This window comes from Lissotriton helveticus, chromosome 4_2, assembly GCF_964261635.1.
Source record: "Lissotriton helveticus chromosome 4_2, aLisHel1.1, whole genome shotgun sequence".
NCBI classification, from domain to species: domain Eukaryota; kingdom Metazoa; phylum Chordata; class Amphibia; order Caudata; family Salamandridae; genus Lissotriton; species Lissotriton helveticus.
Window position 1 is genome coordinate 144,818,383 of NC_136064.1, and position 12,416 is coordinate 144,830,798.

Genomic DNA, 12,416 nt, shown 5'->3' on the forward strand with positions numbered 1-12,416 from the left:
AAAGGCTTTAAAAACCTGGCTATTCACACTATCCTGTTAACTCGTCCTACCGCTTCATCTTTCTACATACCCAGCGCCAGGAAACTTATGGTGACAGTGCGCTTTACAAATCCCTATTAACATAACATACCATAACATAACATGCACAGATTAATAGCAATGCACTGGAAGGCTGACATGCTGCCAAAGGTATCGCATTGGCTGTCGGTGACTCTGATGTGTGGCAAGGCCAAGGCCACAGTGTTCCAGCAAGATGAGGTGCATGGGCTATGGAAGAATGATGTACTGGGATGATTTGCTGATCACCCTCTAGAGCCCACAGGACAGCCCCATCACCTTGGCAGGTCAGCCACATGCTGCAACAACCTGCCTGACTCATTTCAGGAGTGTAAACCCCTCTTTTTCACTTCCCCCTCCTAACCCCATCCATGTGTTGCCGCGGCACAGAGAAGACACACATATATGGTGAGTCTTACCCAACCTTACCATGCCACTGGGGATCCATGGGGTAGACTGCGGGCCATGAATACACAATACATGTTTCACTTTTTGTTGTGCCCTTTCACAGGTTGACACAGGTAGCCAGGAAGAGTTTTGTAGACTTCCTTATTGGTTCCATGCAAATATGTACATCAGTCCTTATTCCGTTTGCCAGCCTCCACACCAGCCCCACCAGGAGCAGCCTCCCTGCTGCTCAGCCCATCTCCAACTGTCTCCACTCAGGCACCCAGGCACCATTCATCGCAGTCACACCAACATTCCAATACCAGCTCTCACTCTGGCTGAGCAGCTAGGAGAAAACTAGGCTGGGTAACATACATACAGATTATGAGGATATAACAGTAGCCCCTTCCTTTTAAATAAAAAATTAAAGTGTAGGAAAGCATGGGAATAACTATAAACAAGAACATTTACAGAATATGGAAAAGTTCAAACTCAGGGAAGCAAAGCTAAAAACAACTCTACAACAGAAAGAATGCTGCATAACTAGAAGGAAAAGGAAAATAATGGCAAGCAAGATAAAACATTGACAAACCATATACCCATCCTCCCAATAAACAAATCCAAAATAACGGGTGGATAACACCCCAGGACAAGCACCCAAGACCAACTGGCAAGATGGGTGAGACAAAACACATGTACCACAAGAGGACAACACAATGGGTGCACTCGGTGACGCGCAGGGCGACTTACACCCAACAACACCTGAAGCGCAGGGCCACCCACACAAACAACAAACATATGAAGCGCACGGCCACTTACACAGAACAGCATTACACAGAACAACAAACACATGAAGCGCAGGGCCACTTACACAGAACAGGCGTCATTCGTGGAGTTTTCCTACGCTGAACTCCGCGAAGTTACAAAAAAACTCTGCGAAGTTCCGCGAGTGGCAGAGTGCAGTGCAAACTGCAGTTTGTGCTGGTATTCCTGCCACTCTGGTAGAAATTCCACCGAGCAGCAGCTCGCGTTTGCAAACTTACTGTTCGTGAATGCGAGCGGGGGGAAAAACTCCCCTGCACATCGTAAAGTGACGTTTTCTGCACTCCGAGAGATCCGCAGAGTGGGGAATGCCGAAAACTCTGCAAACTCCGTGAACGCAGCGAAGTTCATTGCCCAGGCCTCAACAACACGTGAGGCGCAGCGCGACTTACACACAAGAATACAATATGTGAGGAGCGGGGTGACTTATACACCCGGCAACAACGAAGTGAAGCACGGGGCGACTTACACACAATCACCAAACACAAAAAGAAACATTGAGTAAGAACCACATAGAAGTTGAGAACCACCCACTAAGAACTAAAGCCACCCTTGCGTAAGGGAGTACCATGTAAGCTATAACCATAATCATACTTCATGTAAAGAATACCAATATGACAACCACCCACCAGAACTCAAGAACCTCCTATGTGTAATGAAGCATAACCTGTGACATCACAAAACTTTGAAGAAATGAACTTTGAAACAATGTAAGCACTACATAAATACCCCATGTAATATTATCAAAACCTATAACTCTTGCCGGTGAGCGACCTCTCACCCGAGTTATGCTATTCTGGGCATACATACAGGTATAGTGCACCCCACCTGAAACTTGTTAATCACAATAAAGAAGCATATTACACCTTGGCATAGCAAAAACACAAACCAAAGACGACTATAGCCCCCAAATGAGAACCCAGAAACATATGCACAAACAATAATTGTCTCTTGTATTTTTTTCTCCCTTGGCTCCCCACCAGGCATTTCATTCATCACAGTCACACCAACATTCAGATACCATCTCTCATTCTTGCATGAGCAGCTAGGAGAAAGCTAGGCTGGGTAACATGCATACACGTTACGAGAATATAACACTTTTCGCTGCTGTATTTGGATTAACTCATAGTTAAAGCAATTTGTTAAGTTGCTGGAATATGCTCTTTCCAGTTCGAGTTCTGAGACATAATGCCGGTAATGTTGTTTTAAACATGTACGAGCTGAATGATGGATCCACTGAACTGAATATAACAACATGGTTTTAAAAACCACAATAAATATATTGACTACAACAAATATATCCCAATATCACAGAACACCGTAGATTACCATCCTTTAATGGTGCAAAAAGATTTTCAAAAGTAGTTCCGCTGTGGAGGACTGGGAAAGCAAGCTCTCTCACTTCCCACCTTTCCAAAAACATGGGGATTGAAGAATCTGCTGCACTTTCTCTAGAGAAGTGAAAGTCTAAACAAAAGTGAATATTCCCTTTACAAAAAAATCTAACAACATTATTATTTTTATGTATTTATAGTGTATATCTACCTAAATAAGGTTCCTACATGCTGATCACTTCCTGGTATCCCAACCAGGACTATCAAAATGTACAAATTCCGAAAAGCAATGTGTTTAGAAGTTTTTGGAAAACCGAAAAATAAGGGAAAGACTCATAGAAACAGGAAGGGTGTTTCACAGCTTAGAACCAAAGTAGGTGAAGGACCGTCCCCCTTGATGGGTTCTCCTTACTCTGGGAACTGTACGCCTGGATGCCATCATTGCGAACAAAAATGCAATCTCGATTAATCACATCATCCCGGTGGACTGGTCAGATCACCACATCATTCTCTTTCATATCCTTCAGCCGGCCCTATCCCTCCCTCCCACCCAAGCCCCCCCTAAGTGGGTTAGGAACACTTCCAGAATCCCCCAAGACAAGCTAGAAGAAGGTCTCTGCACACTCCTCCCGAACACGACGGAGTCTCTCTCTACCTCGGAACTCCCCTCGCTCTACCATTTCAACCTGGAACTCGCCCTGGATAAGCTGGCACCTCTAAAACTAACAAAATCCAGAAGCATCCCCTCTAGGTCTTGGTTCTCTACTGACATCAATGAGGAAAGAAGACATCTAAGAGCCGTGGAAAGAACCTGGAGGACCAACACCACCGCCCTCCATCGAGACCAACTCAAGACAGCATGCAAAAACTATTATACCCACATCAAGAGCAACAAGTCATCCTTCTTCTGCTCCGCACTAGACAATGCCAAAAACCGCCCCAAAGAAATCTTCAACATTATTAGGAACCAAACTTCCATCCCTAAGGCAGCCAACCTAGTAGCATCCAAGACCCAATGCGAAAACTTTGCAAGCTTTTTCAATGAAAAAATCACCAAAATTGATCGCTCATTCAGCACGAGCCCTGCACCCAACCACAACCCTTCAGTAACCCCGTCTATCCTCTGGGCATCCTTCCAGCCGATTAAGGAAGAAATGATAAGCAATCTTATCGCCGCCGCTAAACCCTCATCTCACTCCCTCGATCAACTTCCCTTGAGACTGACAAAGGATTTGGAGAGCACTCTAGCCCCTATCTGGGCCGAGATCATCAACAGCTCCTTGAACGAGGGTTTCATCCCCGACTGCCTTAAACTAGGTTAAGTCACCCACTTCTGAAAAAACCTGGCCTGGATCTCACGGACTTGAACAACTTTAGACCGGTCTCGAACCTTCCGTTCCTAGCCAAAATTCTTGAAAGATGCGTGCTTTCACAATTAACCCAACATCTTGAGGATTCTAATCTATTGTACCCACACCAATCAGTGTTCAGGAAAGGCTGCAGTACTGAAACAGCAATCCTAAATGTCCTAGATGATCTGCACATGTCACTCGACTCCAACCAATGTAGCCTTCTCATCCTCCTTGACCTCTCGGCTGCGTTCGACACAGTGATCATACCCTCCTACTCAACGCCCTCTGAGAGAGAGCGGGCATCGAAAAAACAGTCTTAAAATGGTTCTCCTCTTTTCTGAACAACCGCACTCAAAAAATAAAGATCAACAACTTCGAATCTGACCCCCTCTCCATCAGTAGAGGAGTCCCTCAAGGGTCAGTACTCTCGCCACAACTCTTCAACATCTACATGGAACCCCTCACCTCACTTCTAAAGAACTCCAACATCCCCTTCCACCTTTACGCGGACGACACACAACTCTATTTGAAAACCACTTCGATCGCAGACATTCACAGACTTAATGCGACACTCGTGGAGGTCCAACAGTGGCTCACAGCCAATCACCTCAAACTGAATGAAGAAAAAACAGAAGTTCTCCTAATTTCGAACAAAGATGAAAACCCACAAATAGTGGAATGGCTCAAAGCCTTAAATGCCCTCAACGTCTCTCTAACGCCAACGGATTCCGCTAAATCCCTAGGAATCACTCTCGATCCCAAACTGGACTTGAACAAACACATCTCTAAAACCGCCAAAAGCGCAATCCTGAACCTGAAACTCCTATACAAAATCAAACCCTTCCTCTCCCCCAAAGACCTGAAACAGGCCACACAGGCACTTGTGCTCTCCAGAATTGACTATGGCATCGCAGTGCTGATTGGAACTGCCAAGGCGCACCTAGGACCTCTCACCTCCACCCTCAACGCAGCAGCAAGAATGGTCACAGGAACTAAGAAATTTGACCACATCTCTCCAGCACTCAAAGAACTAAAATGGCTCCCGATTGACCAACAAGCCAACTTCCGCACAGCTTGCCTCACACATAAAGCCCTGCATACAGGCAAACCGGAATACCTGGCCTCCAAACTCAAAAGGGCGGGTCAATCCAGGAACCTCAGAAGCTCCAACACACTACTACTCATCCCTCTGTAATCACAGAAACGCAAAACCTCAAATAAATCCTTTGCGGGGAATGCCCCCAGGATCTGGAACGCCACCCCCCCCCCACATCAGAATGACCGTCTCCTTCCCGCAGTTCAAATCGCTACTCAAAGCCCTCTTCCTTGAACACTCTGGTGCCTAAGGAGAACCCCACGCCTGACGGTCAAAGTCCCTATGACTGTCGTACAGACTCTATTTCCTGCTTGTTGTTCTTGATTCCTGTCTTGCTTATTCTCATTTGCTGCATATTTGTATTTGCTGTGAAGCGCTCTGATACCCTCGGGTCCAGCTAGCGCTATACAAAATCACCTAGGACTACTCGTCCCTTAAGGCATCACCAGAGATTTAAGGTAATGGGGACCTGAGTTTGAAAGAACTTTATGTAGCACACAGTCTGAAACCTAATGTGCTTCTCAATCGGAAGCCAATGAAGGTCTTGAAGTATCCTAGAGGTAGAAGTCTATTTAGAAGGGTGAATTAGGTAGTCAAGAAGCCATATTCTGAACTATCCAGAGCCACTGAAGACAGGAGAAAACAAAGTATTTTTCCTAGCCATTTTAGAACACTGAAGCAGTTGGAGGCCTCATTAGTGATGTGATGGTTCATTTAGAGCCTATTATAAATCCAGAAACCAAGTTTCATGACTACGGGGAATAGAGGTATAGAGGTACCGAGAACTTCCAGCAATAAATGGTGACCACAGAGATAGTGTTGAATATCCACCAATAGAAATCTCAGAGTCAGACGTTGGCTTGGTAAATGATGTCCAATAGTTAAAGCGGGTACCTTGGACCAGTGCAAATAACCCTGATGGTGATTTAAGAGGTCAAACATAAACTTAGAAAGCTATCCAAGTGGTAGCTGTGGAGAGCAGACTTCATGCTTAGTCTTAAAGGAATGTAAGTAGCTTGCTTTACCAGAATGCAACATTGTTGTATTGGTTAAATGAAAGAAGAAACACACAGTAGTTATAAAATATGTATTTATTATTATAACCCAACCTAAATGCCTCACAATATCTGCTACACACAGATAAACATAAAGCACACAATACTGTAACACAGAAACAAACGTGAGTAGCAGTAATACACAGTGGGATCCAGGGAGAGATCAAACCATATACTAACATAGTGGTAAAAAAAACACAACTCGAGTCAAGACAGTCTCTAGAGGTTGTAGAATCGCTGGGACCCCAAGGAACCACCCAAGGTGAGTAAGGAGGGACCCCACGGAGGACGGGTGCAGTGTAATAACACAACTGCGTGCTACGTACAATTCAATGGGAGAGTCGTGCTTTCAATTTTAGTGTTTAAGGACCCTTCCCAGTGGATTATGAAGAAACACTTTAGAACATAGAAGGTTGGAGAGTCACACTACCCTTGGATACCAAAGTACCAGAGTTACCTATCCCAGGGACGCCGGGTGCATAGGGTCAAAGTGGTGTCAGAAACCGCAGTCTTTCTCAATGGGAGTCTTCAAAGAAATGCCACTGCTGGAAATAAGAAAATTGTCTGGTGGAACCTACAGGTGGATTTTTGAAGGAAGGACCTGAAAGCAGAGGGGACAGAGTCTGTGTCTCCCAGGAGTGACCAGGGGCTTGGTAGAGAAATGTCCACTGATGCCGGGTGCTTCAGGTGTGAAGAGGCAGACCTTGACTCTGCAGCCACTGGGACCAAGAGACATCCAGGATGACCAGGAGCCGGATACAAGCTGTCCCATGAAGGATGTTGAGTGCTGAGAGGTCCGTGTCCCGCAGGAGCATCAACAAGCCTTGGCAGTGGCAACCAAAGAGTAAGATCGATGAAGGTCATGGTCTGGCAATGCAAGGTCCACGAGACTCAGCACAGCAAGGAAAGTCAGGGCTGGCCTGGAGACACCAAGGGAGCCCAAGACAATCAGTGTTGTCCCCCAAATGTACCCACAGGCTGGAGTCACAGGAGTCACAAGGGGACATCTAGCAGTTTCACAAAACAACAGTTTGCAGGGCACAGCCTGTGAGGAGGCCAAAGTCATTTAAACTAAATGTGCATAGAGGTTGGCACTATTGATAGCCTAACATACTCAGTTGGGGGATGCCAACAAGCATATGCTCTTGCAAATGTACGTGGTGCACAGGGGTTCAGGTTATGCGGACCCCATGAGGGATACTGGCCTTAAACTCTGTGAGAGGGCAGCTAACCTTCAAAGAATATAGGAACCCACCTCCTGTGTTGCTGGAGCCTTCAGAGTCTACAGGAGCTCAGGATCAGCAGAACAGTCAGTTGCATAATGGTGCAAATGAAAGTTGTTCTTAATGCTCCATAGATCCTGCATGGAGCATGTATTGTGCACGGGCACAGACGATGCTTTGGCCAGAGAGGGAGATGAAGTCAAGCCCATTCGAAGTTCAGCGAGGTCCAGAGTGTCCAGACAGTTGAAGGTCAGTTGTTTGTTGATCAGAATCTTGTCCATGTAGAATCTAGGGTCCTACAGCCAGGTAAGCCCATTTGTACCCACGGGAGAGGGTTGGACAGATTATGGGGACCCTCACAGGGGAGGGTCACGACAGTGGGGAGGATACTCCCCTGTCCTTTATCCAGTTTTGCACCAGAGCAGGAGCCAATGGCTCCCAGGACTGGTTTGAACTGGACTATGCTCAGGGACACCAAGTGTGCCACATATGTAGACATTCATGCACATTGGATGCACACCCAATCAATCAAACAATCAATCATAACATTTGTATAGCGCACTACTCACCCGGAGGGTCTCAAGGCGCTTGGGGGGAGGGGTCCGCTATTGCTCTAACAGCCAGGTCTTGAGTTGTTTCCTGAAGGCGAGATGGTCCTGGGTCAGCCGAAGGTGGATGGGAAGGGAGTTCCATGTCTTGGCCGCCAGGTAGGAGAAGGATCTGCCTCTGGCGTTGGCTCTTCGGATGCGTGGTATGGCAGCGAGGGCGAGGCTTGTAGAACGTAGCTGACGGGTGGGCGTGTAGAAGGTCAGGCGGTCGTTGAGGTACTTGGGACCCAGGTCGTGGAGAGACTTGTGTGTGTAGGTGAGGAGCCTGAACGTGATCCTCTTGCTGACGGGGAGCCAGTGCAGGTACCTCAGGTGGCCGGAGATGTGGCTGCGTCGGGGGATGTCCAGGATGAGTTGGGCGGAGGCGTTCTGGATGCGTTGGAGTCTTTTCTGTAGCTTGGCTGTGGTTCCGGCGTAGAGGGTGTTTCCGTAGTCCAGTCTGTTGGTGATGAGTGCCTGGGTGACCATCTTCCTGGTTTCGGTCGGGATCCAGCAGAAGATCTTGCGTAGCATGCGTAGGGTGTTGAAGCATGATGAGGAGACGGCGTTGACTTGTCTGGTCATCGAGAGGGAGGAGTCCAGGATGAAGCCCAGGTTGTGTGCGTGGTCTGTTGGCTTGGGAGTGGTGCCCAGGGCGGGGGGCCACCAGGAGTCGTCCCAGGCGGAGGGCGATGGTCCCAGGATGAGGACTTCCGTCTTGTCTGAGTTCAGTTTCAGGCGGCTGTTCTTCATCCATTCGGCGACTTCTTTCATCCCTTCGTGTAGGCTAGTTCTGGCGGTGTCGGGGTCTCTGGTGAGGGAGAGGATCAGCTGTGTGTCGTCGGCGTAGGAGATGATGTTGAGGTTGTGCTGGCGTGCGATGGCTGCAAGAGGTCTCATGTAGACGTTGAAGAGGGTGGGGCTGAGTAATGATTCTTGCGGGACGCCGCAGATGACTTCGGTGGTCTCGGATCGAAACGGAGGGAGGCGGACTCTCTGTGTTCTTCCGGCGAGGACTGAGATGATCCACTCCAGTGCCTTCTCTTGGATACCGATATTGCTTAGGCGTTGAACTAGGGTGCTGTGGCAGACAGTGTCGAACGCTGCAGAGAGGTCCAGGAGGATGAGTGCCGCTGTTTCCCCGTTGTCGAGCAGGGCTCGGATGTCGTCGGTGGCTGCGATGAGGGCGGTCTCGGTGCTGTGGTTGGCTCTGAAACCGGACTGCGAGGGGTCGAGGGATCCGTTCGTCTCGAGGAAGGCGGCAAGCTGTCTGTTGATGGTCTTCTCGATGACTTTGGCAGGAAAAGGGAGGAGCGAGATGGGGCGGAAGTTCTTGAGGTCGGTGGAGTCCGCTGTTGGTTTCTTCAGTAGGGCGCTGAGCTCGGCATGCTTCCAGCTCTCCGGGAAGGTGGCGGTGTTGAAGGAGGTGTTGATGATGTTCCGGAGTTGGGGTACGATGGTGGAGTCGGCCTTTTTGAAGACGTGGTGGGGGCAGGGGTCAGTTGGAGATCTGGAGTGGATGGTGCTCATCGTGCGGGCTGTGTCTTTGGTGGTCACCGTGGTCCAGGTGCGGAGGGTGGCGGTGGGGGGCGTTGGTTCGACGGTAGGGTGCGTGGAGGGTGCATCGAAGCTGTTGTGGATGTTGGCGATCTTAGAGATCTTGTGAAGGAGTGATGTCGTTGTTGCCGGTGCTGGGGTTGGAGAACTCCTTGACGATGTTGAAGAGTTCCTTGCTGTCGTGGGCGTTGTTGTCCAGTCATTCCTTCAGTGATTTCTTCTTGGTGGTGCGGACAAGCTGGTGGTGCTTGCGGGTGGCGTGTTTGAGGGCGTTCATGTTGTCTGTGGTCTGGTCGCGGAGCCAGGCTTTCTCGAGGGTGCGGCAGTTCTTCCTGGAGTCTTTGAGTTCGTCGGTGAACCAGGAGGCCTTCTTGCTTCTGGGTCTGCTGGGAAGGTTCTTCAGTGGCGCGAGGTCGTCGGCGCAGGCGGTCAGCCACTGCGTGAAGTTGCGGGCTGCTTCGTTGGGGTCCTTTGTGCTGGCGGGTGGGTTCTGGCTGAGGGAGGTGGTGAGCTGCCCGCAGGTGATCTTGCTCCAGCTCCTGTGAGGAACCTGTTACGGGTGGTGGTGGGTCGTGGTTCTTCTGAAGCTGAAGTGGACGCAGTCCAGTGAAGTCCAGTGGAGTGGCTAAAGGTGATGTGCTTGCTGGAAGAGAAGATGGGATCAAGCGTGTGGCCGGCGTAGTGGGTGGGGGTGTTGACCAGTTGCTTGAGCCCAATATACTAAATCCTGTCTGGGAGGTGGTCACACCTCCCTTTGACAAGATGCCTATTGTCCTGCCTTCCCCTGCTCGAGTTTGGCTCAGCAGCAGGAGGGCAGAAATGTGTCTCTGGTCGGCAGCAACCATTTTGTGCTGCCCGGGTCGAGAAGGCAGGTGCCGGGAAGACCAGTGACCCCACGAAGCTTGCTTCAGAAGGGTGGAATCATACCTCCCACACCGGTTACCGGTGTGGAGGTATGATTTCAAGGTGTTTGATACCAAACACAACATGTTTTGTTACAGCCGGTTTCGAGGCCGCAATGTACGCAAGCACCTAATTCATCTCTACCCATATTTCTGACTGTGTCACTGACAACCCTGTAGAATGGTTTCCGAAGGCTGCAGTGGGGCTCTGCTCATGCAGGGGCTCCCTCTCACATCAAACCCAGCACCCTGCCTTCAGGATTGTCACGGCCTGCTAGAGGAGTGACTGATAGGTTTCAAGTGTAGTGACCAATAGATATAATAAACCTATATCTAAAGTAAGTGGTGCAAGCACCAGCTTTCACAGGCTGCAATGGAAGGCCTGTAGTCCCATTTTGCATGGCCTCTTGTTGGGTGGCAGAATACATGCTTCAGCCCATGGGAGACCTCTGGGTACCTATGCCCTGGGTACATGTGTACCATGAACTGGGGACAGACAAGGGTATCCCAATATTCAATCTGGAGTGTACCTAAGTATATGTATAATATTTTTGGGAGAAAGCAGATAGACTGGAGTCCTTATTATCAGGATCCCAGTCGGACTAGTCAAAAACAATGTAACATTGGGCAAAAAGTGGGGGTAACCATAAGAAGCAGATCCTACTTTCCTACACACAGTCTTTGAGTTTGAGGCAGTTATTGTTCATCCAGGCGGCCACTTTCACAAGAAAGATACTTAGAGCGTCAGCACTGAGATTCTTCCTAGAAGACAGAGAGACAACATCTGAGTGTCATATGCATCTGAAAAAAATGTGAGACCACAGCTCTCGACAAAATCCATCTGTGGCCGTACATAAACAAGGAATAGAATCTGACTAAGAGTAGAACCCTGTGGTACACCAGATGATAAAAGGTAGGATCGAGATAAATGATTTTTTATGTGGACCTGGAAAGAACAGTCCTGTAAGAATGAATTTAGCCAAATCAGAACCAAACAATGCACTCACATATCCTTCAATCTTTGGAGGAGTGTGTTGTAACTTATTTTGTGAAATGCCGAACTAATGTCAAGTAGAATCAGGGCAGCAGTACCACCATGACCTCACTGCAGCCTTAATTGTTCAGTGACTCAGGGTGCAGCAGACTCCATGCAATAACAGCTCTAAAACCCACTGGAAAGGGCTGAAGAAGACGATTAGATTCAGTAACAGCTGCGAGTTGTTGATTTACATGTTTTTCAAGGACTTTGGCAATTATAGGCAGTAGCAAACTGTGCCTGTAATTAAACAAATTAAGCAGGTCAAGATTAATTGTGTTCAGCAAAGGCATTACCATTGCATATTTCAACATGTTGGGAAGTCCACCATTTCCAAAAGCTGTGGAAACAGTTCATCAAAAGGCAAAGGCAAGAGATGATCTAACAGTGATCCTGATTTGATGGATTTAAGTATCATGGTAAATGTTGAGAGGTCCATGGGCAAGAAAGTGGTCAAAGAGCAGGCAGGGCTGAGCAATACTTCATCACATCTCCTGTCTGAATCTGAGTACAGACAGTGGCGGCACCGGTGGTCCCTGTCTCTAGTAGCGATTGGGAGTAGTTGAAAGAGGGAGAAAAAGAAGCTTAAATATTGGAAAAGAAGCCCACTCATTTGGCGACTGTGGCTGAGTGAGAGATACAGAGGAGGAGAAATTGTTATGATCTGATGGAGCTTTCAACACTTAAAAAAAGATTTAGGACGATCTTGTGCCATGGTAATTTTCTCAGAGTAATAGAAGGTTCTGGAAGCATGTCAGTTCTTATGATATATGTTTAGTACCAATCTATACTTCAACTTGTTGTCTTCCCAATAAGTTTTGCATCAAACTCTTCCAAGTGCTTAGAGTACTTCTGTGCATCCAGGCCCAGCTGCGTGCCTGCCATCTCTGACAGCTTGGGATCAATCTTAATCAATGGGTTTTCTTCTCCCAGGCATTATAGACTTATTTGCATTACCAATTAAACAACTCAAAGCCTTAAGGATCAGCAGATTGACTGGATTTCCAG